Source organism: Enhydra lutris, unplaced genomic scaffold, assembly GCF_002288905.1.
Source record: "Enhydra lutris kenyoni isolate GAN:26980312 unplaced genomic scaffold, ASM228890v2 scaffoldscaffold14, whole genome shotgun sequence".
Taxonomy (NCBI): Eukaryota; Metazoa; Chordata; class Mammalia; order Carnivora; family Mustelidae; genus Enhydra; species Enhydra lutris.
The window spans coordinates 41,656,499-41,667,036 of record NW_019154098.1 but is presented as its reverse complement, the minus strand read 5'-3'; the positions used below and the strand labels follow the sequence as shown (position 1 = coordinate 41,667,036).

Here is a 10,538-nt window from a genome sequence, read left to right as displayed (position 1 = left end):
ATCTAGTGGGTACCATTTCCATCCCCTACTCTGAGCCTAGATATACAGACACCTGTAGGAACCAGCACAGCATGAATACCCTCCATTTAGCTTGTTAACAGCTTGTCCGGTCCCTGCATTCTCCTGTGGACTTGTTCCCTTCAACATGACCTCAGCAGGAAGCAAGCTAAAGTGGCACCACAATCATGGCAGTATGTAAGCAGCCCTGGCAGAGGTCAGCATCACTTCAAAGTGATTCCTGCCCCTGGTAGAGGGGAATAAAACCACATACCAATATGAATGTGGGCCAGACACTAGGCTGGGGGCAGACATCTGGTCTTACTGCAGCCCTTGCCCACCAAGGAAACTTCTCAGGGGATAATATAGGGAGAGCATGCTGCAGTTCTGTGCTACTGCATCTCTAGCAAACACTTGCTTTGACTGAACCCAGCACAAGGTGGTCCCAGACTGGCCCACTAACAACACAGGGACCAGACCCTGCCATCAGTAGACGGAACCATTACAGATAACTGAACTCAAGACAAACATGCCTCAGCCAAAATGTTAGAGCACACGCAACACACAGGAGACACTTCTGGAATGCCAGATTCTGGTGAACAGGGGATATTGCAGGACAGCAGAGAACCTCTTCCTCATAAGGCCACTGCTTTCAAGAGTAGGAGTTGTAACTGACTTTCAAAGCACATAGAAACAGAGACAGAGTTAAGACAAAATGAGGAGACAGAGGTATGTGTCCCAAATGAAAAAACAGGACAGAATCACATTAAGATAGCTAAACAAAATGGAGACAAATAACATGTTTGATAGAGAATTTAAAGTAATGGTCATAAAGTTACTCAATGGACTGAGGAAACAATGGAAAACCTCAGACTGTTGACAGAGAAAATATAAAATAGAACCAATCAGAGATGAAGAAAATAAATGAAATGAAAAAATGTACAAAAATAGAAGGAATGAGTAGTAGACTAGAGGAAGCAGAAGAATGGATCACTGACCTAGAGGACAAAGTAATGGAAAGTAATCAAGCTGAACAGGAGAGATAAAGACTAATAAAAAATGAGGACAGGGAACTCCACAATAGTATTAAGTGTAATGACACTGACATTATAGGGGTCCCAGAAAAGTGAGAAAAGGGGGAAGAAAATTTATGTGAATAAATAATAGCTAAAAACTTACCAAATATAGGGAAAAGGAAAAAGAAATCCAAATCCAGGATGTCCAGAGAGCCCCCAACAAAATTAATCTAAGGAGCTCTATACCTACACATAATTAAGTGGTAAAAAGTAGTGATAGAGGATTTTTAAAGCAACAAGAAAAAGAAAACAGTTATATACAAGGGGAACCCTGTAAGCCCATTAACTGACTTTTTAGAAGCTTTGCAGGTCAGAGGGGGAGTGTCTTGATATATTCAAAGTGCTGAGAAAAAGAAACCTGCAACCAAGAATATGCTGTCCAGCAAGGCTGTCATTCAGAATTTAAGAAGAGAGAAAGAGTTTCCCAGACAGATAAAAGTTAAAAGATTCTATCACCACTGAACCAGTCCTACAAGAAATATTAAAGGGGACAAGTTGAATGGAAAGAAAAGACCATAAGCAGGAATAAGAAAAGGAGGAAGCACAAAAGCAGGAAAATTAAGTATATCTATAAAAATTAAGCAGGGGTTCATAAAATAAAACGACACGAGGGATAAAACCATATACCTAAAACGTGGAGGGGAGAGGAGGAATAAAAACATAGTGTTTTTAGAATGGATTCAAACTTAAGTGATGACCAACTTAATATAGACTACTACATGCTTAAGATGTTGTATATAAACCTTATGGTAATCACAAATCAAAAATAGTAACAGATATGCAAACAATAAAGAGAAAGGAATCCAAGTGTATCACTAAAGAAAAGCCAATAAAATGAAAGAAGAGAGCTAAAGAACAGAGAAAAAAACTACAAAAACAACCATAAAAAAATAACAGGGGCACCTGGATGGCTCAGTGGTTAAGCCTCTGCCTTCAGCTCAGGTTATGATCTCAGGGTCCTGGGATCAAGTCCCACATCGGGCTCTCTGCTCAGTGGAGAACCTGCTTCCTCCTCTCTCTCTCTCTCTCTCTCTCTCTCTGCCTACTTGTGATCTCTGTCAAATGAATAAATAAAATCTTCAAAAAAATCATTAAAAAAATAACAGAACAATAAGTACATACCTGTCGATAACTTGATGTAAATGGACTAAATGCTCCAATTAAAAGATGTGGGATGGTGGAATGGATAATAAAGCAACACCCATCTATACAGTGCTACAAAAAGACTCATTTTGGACCCAAAGATTGAAAGTAGATTGAAAGTGAAAGGCTGAAAAAACATTTATCATGCAATGGAAGTGAAAAGTAAGCTGGAGTAGCAATACTTACATTGGACAAAATAGATTTTTCAAAAAGCCTACTGAGAGACAAAGAGGGACACATTTAAACATAAAAGGAACACTCTAATGGGAAGATATAACAATTGTAAATATTTGTGCACCCAACATGGGAGCACCCAAATATATAAATCAGCTAATAATGAACATAAGGAAGTAATTGATAGTATTACAGTTATAGTAGGGGACTTTAATACACAAATAATATCAATGGGTAAGTCATCCAAACAGAGAATCAATAAGAAACAATGGCTTTAATTGACACATTGGACCAGATGGGTTTAACATATATTCAGAAGATTCCATCCTAAAACTGCAGAATACACATTCTTTTCAAGAGCAAGTGGAACATTCTCCAGAATAGATCACGTTAGGCCACAAAACAAATCTCAACAAATAAAAAAGATCAAAGTGATACCCTGTATCTTTTCCAACCAAAATGTTATGAAACTAGAAATCAACCACAGAAAATATGTGTGTATATGTATATATATGTAAGTAAATAAAATGGAATATTAATTACTCCACCATAAAAAGAATGAAATCTTGCCATTTGCCACAACATGGATGGATTTAGAAGGTATAATGCTAAGTGAAATAAGTCAGAGAAAGACAAGTACCATATGATTTCACTCGTGAAATTAAGAAACAAAATGAACAAATTAAAATGACAAAACAACAGGCCCTTAAATGTGGTGAAGAAACTGGTGGTTGCTAAAGGAGAGGTTGGTGGGGGGCATGGGTGACATAGGTGAGTGGGATTAAGAATACAGTTATTGTGATTAGCAGTGAGTAATGTGTTGAATTGTTGAATCACTGTATTGTACACCTGAAACTAATAAAGTACTATATAGTAATTATACTAGAAAAATTGAAAAAATATTTTTCTCTTGAGCAATAATTAGTCTGAAAGCAGACTTAGGGCACTGATCACTGGAACACCAAAGACTACTGTCTTCACAGTACTGAGTAAAAAAAAAAAAAAATCAATCTACAATTCTGTACTTAGTTTTATCATTTTTAAAGAGTAAGATAAAGAATTTTTTCACACAAATGTTGAGAAAATTTACCAAGTACTGACTCTATGACTTATTAAGGGATATTTTTCAGAAAGAAAAGAACCACCTGAGAAGGACAGTTTCAGATGCCAGAGCAGTAATAAAGTCACAATCATGGACAAATATAAGCATTTAAAAATTATTTAAAATCTTTAAAAAAAATAAAAATAAAAATTATTTATAAATTATAGTAGTGACTAATTTGGAAGGATTTAATAAGTTAGAACTTAAATATTATACTACAATTAAATGAAAAGTGAGATTGTTGTAAAGCATTGTAATGTTTGGCAGGAGCAGAATCTAACAGAAAAAGATACCAGTTAGATGTGAAATAGGAAAGGAAACATAAAATACAAAATAGGACGGTATGAATAAATTCAAATGCATCAGTAATCTCAATAAATGAAACCAATGAGTTCACCTTAAAGGCAGAGATCCTCACATTGTTTTCAAACTTTGTATCTATATGCAGTTAAAGAAAACAAATACATAGCATAGATTTGCAAGCAAAAGGTTGATTATCAGTTTATTGTCTCTCAGCTCCAAATTTGTTCTTTTAGATGCTCTGTGAAAATTTATCTGGGCTCTTTAAATGTTGTTCCTTTACCAGCTTGTCCTAAAGCTTTGTTAATAGAGGCTTCTGGCAGTCATTGGAGGAGGAAAAGGGTTTTGCTTCCTGGTTTTGGTGGTCTCCTTTGGTGGGCTTTCTCTAGCCTGGTTGTTGCAGTCCTGCAGCTTCTCCAGGGCTCTAGTCCTGAAGTACAGGTGGTAGCAGCAAACAGCTCCCAGCAGCCACTCCTCCCACTCCTACCCTGCACACCTACCCTGGGAAGACTTGCAGTCGACTGCCTCCAGCGTGATACTGCCCTATGGATAGCTTCCTCCAGTTGCCTAGAGGTTGGATTTCTGACAAGTTCCAGAAAAATTTTGAAACATAAAGATTTAATAGTTCCTAAATTTATCAGAAAAGATAGTGAAATGAAATGGAAGAATTGCTGCACTGTATTGTATACACACATATATGGCAGAACTCACTCTACGAAATATTTCTGAATGTTCTTGCTGGAGTTTATATTCCCTAGAATACAGAATCATTTTTCTTCAGTGTTTTAAGCAAGAATCCTACAATTTACCTTATTTGACTCATTGGATTCACATGCTCAGCCTAATTCAGTATCTGTGGTCAGGGAAGCTGAATTTGCCAGATTGGTTTAAAACAATCTGAACCTGCTCTTTGTTTTGGACATGGGGTGGGTCAGCCCTCCCAAAACACAGGATTCCTATGGAGGAGGGGTAAATGTCTAAGAGTACTTTTTGTTCTCAGGTAGGAGGAAGAGAAATGGATATTAGATGGACAAACCAGGTATATCCACAGCATAGTGTATATATTTTTTAAAACTCCCAACTTTTCTTCATTTTAAGATTCTTCTAGTAATCTTTGAATGATTTTTTTCTTCTATGTTTTTTTTTTTAAAGATTTTATTTATTTATTTGTCAGAGAGAGAGAGGAAGAGAGAGCAAGCACAGGCAGACAGAATGGCAGGCAGAGGCAGAGGGAGAAGCAGGCTCCCTGACGAGCAAGGAGCCCGATGTGGGACTCGATCCCAGGACGCTGGGATCATGACCTGAGCCGAAGGCAGCTGCTTAACCAACTGAGCCACCCAGGCGTCTCTTCTTCTATGTTTTGAAGAAAACATTTTTTATGTAAGGGAAATCAAAAATTTGTTATTATTCTGGATTATCTTTGTCATTCTTAGAGATTTTCCTCTTGTTTTAATGTCTGCCTTTTGTCTCTGCATTTCTTGGGATCCCTTTCATCTCACTCATTTTGTCTTATTGAATTAACACACCTATGAAATCATTATGTAGATTGAAGTGCTCTTGGGGAACTCTTCTCCTCCTTGTCTTTTGGGCAAACTGGATTCTATCTTGCTTGCTGTGTTGCTTCCTTTCATTCCTTTCCTCTATGTAATATGTCTATAAGGTCACCACACTGAATGTCTTCATCTCACTTACGTTCAACATAGGGAACTTGATTCAGATTTTTTTGTGCTGATATATCATAAATGAATTATTCTGACTTATTCTCCTTTCATCTTCACAGATATAGTTGGAGGTATTTCCTCTTTCATTGGGTAGACACTCTTGGGCTTTGGAATATTTTCCCCAAGCTATGTAGAGTTCTAGAGTCTTAAGTCCATCAGAGAGAGCCAGCCCTGTTTATTCATTTCACCTTATTATTTCCCCAGCAACCATTTTATCTCAAAAGAAGGAAAAGAGAGAACTCCACTTAAGTTCCTTCCTCCCCTTGTTGGGAGTACTAATAGAAATTTTCAAGATTTATTAAGTCACCAATACTACTTCTGGGAGACATAGGGACATTTTGTGTCCTCAGCTCCCAGTTTTTAATGAGTTGTGACAGTAGGTTTTACCCCTTTGTTTGCTTTGTTGATCCTGATGTTTACATTCCACCCAACCCTCAGTTTGTTAATTTTTGTTTGGAGTAACAAGAGAGCATCAGGGGAGACTCATGTTTTAAATCATGATGGCAGGAATATGGAGACACTCAAATATTTGTAGAATGAATGAATGAATAGTAGAGGTACCTAAATGAAAGTGTGGGTGGAATGGGAAGGGAATGCATAATGGGCGGTATGGAGGAGCAGATTGGTAACTTGACTTTGGAATTCTTTTGTGTAAAAATGATGTTCATTTAATCTGGTCTCTACCTTTGTATAGAAGTTAATGATTTGCAGAAGCCTAAGTTTTAATCCATGGAGCCAATTGTTGAAGGGAACTGACTGCAATATAAATGAAAGTTCGGGGACCTAGCAACACTTTCCTTTCATTAGCTGTATGACAAAGTTCTGGGTTTGAGGAGGGTTTTTGGATATGCCCTGCCTCCTCTCTCCACACGCCTTATACTCGCCTGTCCAAATGCCAGAACATACACCATGATTGATGGATGCACTCTACACAGAAAAGAACATTAGGTTCTAAATCAGTTGCTTTTATAAAGTTATGTGTGACTCTGACAAACTTTAAAGAAATTAATTGGCTGGAGGTAGGCTTCCTTGAGTATGAGAATATGGTTCCATCTCACCCTCTTGGTTATGATTTGAACTTGCTTGATGTCAGTCAGGCTATAAACACATAGCCTATAGCATAGAGAGTGAATTGGTCAGGACCCTTTTCCTTGACAGTGTCAGAGAGCCAATCTTGACTAGCATAAACAAAGTAATACATAAAAAGAGATGGTGTAGCTTATTCACTAAAATGATGGAGCAGAGGAGGGGCTGGCCTTTGGGTGATTAGGTCCAGGAACAGGCACACCAGGGCTCCCTTATCATTTCTCATTTCTCCTTCTCTCCGCTTGTAGCCCTGTACTCTTCAGCTCTCTGACTCCATGAGACTCCAGGAATCCAAGATCTTATATTCTTATAGCCTAGAGAGGAAAGAAAACGCTTTCCCTCCAAATCTTGTGAGAAACCCCAAGGAAGATTCTGATTGGCTCATGCTGGTCATGTGTCCAACTGTGGGGTGAGATTGTGGGATAATAAATTGGCAGCTCTCACCAGAAATAGATGTTCTCTAAAAAAGCAGGGGAGGAGGTGATAGTCTGAGCACATAAAATAACACATTTTCACTGAGGGGGGATATAAAAGTCTCCATATGCTTTGCAGGAACTGAATTCGCCCATGCCAAGCTGTCAGGGGATATGAGCCTTCATTCATGTACGAATTGAGGCCATTTGATACCTTTACCTTGCTCGCTTTTACCCAGCTCAGAAAAATGGCACTTGTTGATTTTGTAACCTCAAATAAAAATGAACCCCAGGATGTTTCCAGGTTCGGCTTAATTCCAACCAGTTTTTACTTCCTCAGCCCAGAAGCTGGTATGGAAATAGATATTAGGCATCTGCTGCTTTGTGTTATGGCTAATGAATAAGGGGGATGCTTTTCCAGAACAAAAGAGCCATAGTTACAGTACTGAGGATGAAGAAAGACTGCAGGGGACCAACTGGTTTTTGTTTGGACCACGATTAAGAGAAGGCTCATTTGTTCTGATGCTTTTAAAATCAGCTTCGCTCCAAAGCACTTGGGTTATGTATTTGCCATCTTGCAGAAAGACTCAGCAATCGAGATTCAAGCCAAATCCTTTTTTACCTACTTATAAAAGACACTGCTGCCCTGGGCCCTGCTGGCTGCACGGGCTGACTGGGCTGGGAGCCAGCTCTGAGACTGACCATGATAGTGCATGCCATTTATAGGAAAGGAAGAATGGTGACATGGTTTGGATTAGGAGCAATGCTAACTATTCACTGGATTTCTTTCACACAGTTAAGGCACTTTTTTTTTTTTTTTTCCCAGCCAACTTTCATTATTAAATAGTAAAAGCTGATGTTTTAAAAGGTACACTTCTATTATTTTGCTATTGAAAAAGCTGGTATGTATCTTATTATTCCTCTAGATTCATAGATTAGAAATTAATACCCTGGGAGAAAATATCACAAAATTATAAAGACTATAAATGAGAAAATTAGGTGTGATTGATTTGATGACCTTAAGTTTCTTGTGGAAGGAGACTGTTTTCTTGTTTTATTTTTATTCAGCCTTGTTTTATATTGTCTATCTAGTGTTGCACCAAATGCCTGGCATATATTTGGTATTCTTCAGACATTGAATGAATGAATTAAATTAATATATATAAATATAAATATATATTTAAATTAATATATTAATATAAATTAATATATAAAATTTAGGAGGAAGAATCAAAGAATAAAATGAAAATTTAGAGAAAACCAAGTTTAAATATGTGCTCCCATACGAAGACAGTTGATCACCTGAGAGGAAAGTCTATCTAGTTTTCTTTTTACCCTATTTTACTAGAGCAGGAAGTGGAAGTTCCAAACTCTGAAACAGATGAATTATCCTTGCAACATGCCTATCTTGCGAGAGGTTCCTAGGTACTATATGAGTCCAACTTGCTGGTTTTCCAGCTTTAGTTTCTTAACTAAAGTGTTTGAAGGTAAATTTGATTAGTTTTTTGTCAAATGCATGACACAAGGGACTATATGTAAAGAGTAACTCAGAATCCTCCTGTCAGTTTTGGTATTTATAATTAGTACCAGGTACATAATTCATGGGGCCCACTACAGAATTAAAATATGGGGTCCTTGTTAAATTGTGAAGAGTGTCAATATAGTGACAACATTAAACCAACTTTAGGCCCTTCTAATCTATGCACCTGAATGCATAAGTGGCATGTCCATGAAGTCAACCCTGTATAGATTGCTTATCTTTGGGAACTTAGGAAGCATTGGTGAGTTCATATTTACAATAAAACCTTATTGAAATTGCTAGGTTATTTAATTATTTCGAAGATGGATATGAGCAGTAGGGAAACTGCATTGGTATAGAGAGGACTAGTACCTAAGGTCATTGGATTCCAGTCTGAGGTATCCTTCAGCAGAGAGATTATAATGAAAAATACCATGTATACAACTTGCTTCTTCTGTTCACTGTTAAGTAATGTTCTTGGGTCTTATGTTACATTTTTATCATTTTGCTTTTGAGTGATCTGAGAGTTATAATGTCTGGACCATTAAGAATGTCTTTGAATTTTTCTTTTCTGGCTGGGAGGTACAGGACACCCCTTCATGGACCAGGTGGCTGTGGCAAGGATAGATGTGGTGGCGAGCACTAGTGTGTGCACCCTAGTGGCAGGAGGGTGGGGGGGTCCTGGCCCAGTACATATGTACCTTAAAGAGAAAGACAATGTGGAAGACCAAGATCATCAAGGTGTCTGTATCCAAGCCCTGCATCTCTGGATATTGCTTACCACCTGGGCTGTTACCCTAAGACAAATTCAAGTACAAAAGAACTCAAGTGCCCTAAGGAAGATTGGATAACCAAAAAATGCCTAATCAAGATTCCGCTATACATGTGAGAATGATGCAATAATTCCAGAGAGGTCCAGTTCGAAATAAGAACCCTGTTAAGAGTAGAAGAGATTATATGTGGTCTTATTAAGGGAGAAGCTTCCAAACTTCAGGTAGTAACAGACTTTGATGACACTGAGTAGATTTTCCTGTGAGTGGAAAAGATGCCCAACATGTTGTTATATCAGTGACAATAGTAAGCTAGTTACAGATGAATGCTGAAAGAAGGTACTGCAACTAAAGGAATAATACGCTATTAAAATTGATCCTGTTCTTACTGTAGAAGAGAAGTAACCCTATATGGTAGAATGGTATACTAGATCACATGGTTTGCTTGTTGAATGGTATATTAAATCACATGGTGGCAGAATCTGATGTTATGCTCAAGGAAGAGTTTGAGAATTTCTTTGATAAACCAACAATACAGTATCTGTGTGTTCATATTTTCAGCTGGTATTGGTGATATGCTGGAGGAGGTAATCCATCAGGCCAGCGTTTATCACCCAAACATCACAGTAGTGTCCAGCTTCATGGATTTTGATGATAATGGGGGTGCTCAAAGGATTTAAAAGCAAACTAATTTCTTTATTTAACAAACATGATGGTGCCTTGAAGAATACAGAATATTTCAATTGATGAAAAGACAATAGCAACTAACTCTGCTGGGAGATTCTCAAGGGGATATAAGAATGGCAGATGGATTAGCTAATGTTGAACACATTCTGAAAATTGGATATCTAAATGATAGGGTGGAAGAGCTTTTTAAAAAGTACATGGACTCTTATGATATTGTTCTAGTAAAAGATGAATCTTTGGATGTAGCCAACTCTGTCTTACAGAAGATTCTATCAACTAGCTTTCTTTGAGACCTTTCTCCTGTGGGTACAATTGATGCAAGAACTGCTCACCTGTCCATCTTGCTGAAAGTCTTCTATTTATAAAAATTCTTGCTCTTGAAGTTTTTTCTCTACATTATTGAAGTGTTCTCAGACATACTGAATCCATCAACCAGAAGCTCTTTTTTTCTCCACCTTTCTTAATACACTCCTCACTATATATTTTCACAGACTTAAAAAAAAATCTTAAGGCAAAAATTTGAAAAATAACTCCCTGCATTTCCAGAGTG

General features: G+C 37.6%; 1 pseudogene; it reads left to right on the top strand.

Moving 5' to 3' along the window:
- Positions 1-9,389: 9,389 nt before the first annotated feature.
- LOC111146493 lies at positions 9,390-10,278 on the top strand (annotated as a pseudogene).
- The last annotated feature ends 260 nt before the right edge of the window (positions 10,279-10,538 follow it).